This window comes from Ornithorhynchus anatinus, chromosome 12 (genome assembly GCF_004115215.2).
Source record: "Ornithorhynchus anatinus isolate Pmale09 chromosome 12, mOrnAna1.pri.v4, whole genome shotgun sequence".
In the NCBI taxonomy this organism is placed as follows: Eukaryota; Metazoa; Chordata; class Mammalia; order Monotremata; family Ornithorhynchidae; genus Ornithorhynchus; species Ornithorhynchus anatinus.
Window position 1 is genome coordinate 36,917,619 of NC_041739.1, and position 1,797 is coordinate 36,919,415.

The 1,797-nt window shown below is 44.0% G+C and overlaps 1 non-coding gene across 1 annotated transcript; it reads left to right on the plus strand.

Annotated features, from left to right (window-relative positions):
* Window positions 1–1,408: 1,408 nt before the first annotated feature.
* Window positions 1,409–1,546, plus strand: LOC114815698. The gene has a single exon (XR_003763500.1). It is a non-coding gene; the product is annotated as a small nucleolar RNA SNORA7 (small nucleolar RNA).
* Window positions 1,547–1,797: the final 251 nt, after the last annotated feature.

The following is a 1,797-nucleotide window of genomic DNA, read 5'->3' on the forward strand; positions in this document are numbered from 1 at the left end:
AAGTACCAACATAGTGCAACTTTAGTGGCCTGTATTATCTGACTACGTGGGTGGGTTTCAGGCAGCAAATGTTTCAGTTGCTACTCTTTGACACTTACTGAGTGCAGAACTTGTGCTAGGCCTTGAATATAATTTAGAGTTAGACATGTTCCCTTCCCAGTGGGGTTATATGTTCTGGTTTAGGAAGGGATATAACAGCTTTATTTTTTGTTAAACTACAACTCTGTCAGGAAGCCCAGTATGGTTCCACTTCCCAGCCATGGAACTGTGCTTGAAGTTCAAGAATTAAAGATAGTGGTGACTGTGAAAGATGGGGTCTAGTTGACAGTCTGAAGTCACTGATTCTGCCCCAGAGGAAATTGAGGTTTGAAGGAAAACTAATTAGAGGATTTGAAAATCACATTTTTTCCCTTTAAGCATTTGATATTCACTTCACACTCATCTTCACTACACTTGTGTATTAAGACTGTGAGTCCCATATGGGACAGGGACTGTGTCTGCCGCCCTGATCAGTTACTATCTACCCCAGTGCTTAGAATAGTGTTTGGCAGGTAGTAAGCCCTTAATGAAAACCACTATCATTATTATTATTACTTAGTGATTTATTTGAATGTCTGTCTCCCTCTCTAGACTGTAGACATGGAATGCTTCCACAAAATGTTGTACTTATACTCTTCCAAGCACTTAATAAGCGCTCAATAAATATCACTGCACACAATAAGCACTCAATAAATATCACTGATGATGTTAGTGCTTCTCTGAGGACTATTCTGCTCCTGCCTTGAGATCCCAATATGGGCCCTGGCTACCCAGAACACAAGATAGGCAGACTTTCTGTTTCTATAAGAAAATAAATTAAAGCGTTTTACTAAAGTTTAAGATTCATTCAATCTGTACTGAATAAGTTTACATCTGTAATGTACACCAGACACAAGATTGTACCAGTTTGGGGTATAAAAAGTATCAATAAAATCCAGTTACAAAATGCCCGCCTTTACCATGCTCCATCATTCTCTCTGACTTTAAGCTAGACTGAAGGCTCGTTTGGACAGGGGATGTGTCTGTTAATTGTTACTGTGTACTCTCCCAAGTGCTTAGTACAGCGCTCTGCACACAGGAAGCGCTCAATTAATACGATTGACTTATTCTGAGTCCCAGTCTTAAATGTTTTCAAAATCTACTTACTGGTCCCTAGACTCAGCTGTGTCTCCTTCTCTTCAGTCATGTGCTTTTTCCTCAGCCTGACATCCTTCCCAGCTCCTGAGATGGGGCCCTTCCCTTCTCATTCTCCGCAAAGGCCACAACTTCTTGCGTCTCTGCTAATCTGCTAACCTGATTAGCTCGTGTCTATTAGTCGTGGTATCGCAGTAAAAATAGTAGTAATATTAATGATATTGGTAGAGGGGGTCCCCTCTCAGGGTCGCACCTGGGGAGTTTCCAGTCCTCTACCAGTCTGGGCTACGGGAGGGAGAGTCAAGCAGAGGCCTGCCCATTCCATTCCTAGCTTGGGCAGTGGCTAGCGAGTGGAAGGCCATCTGCTACAAGTCAAAACTCCCCCGTGCTGGGCAGCAGCGGCACGGGAGAGAGTCGAGGGTGGAGACTCGTGTTTACAGTGCGGAAGACCACGATGGTAAACCATTTCCAGATTTTTACCAAGAAATCTCTTACGGGTACACTACCAGAAAGTTTGCAGATGGAGAGCGGGGCATTCTGGGAGAGATGCACCCGAGGTGTCGCTATGGGTCGGAGACGACTCGACGGCATAAGACAAGAGAAGACGCCTACGTAAGTGCTGTG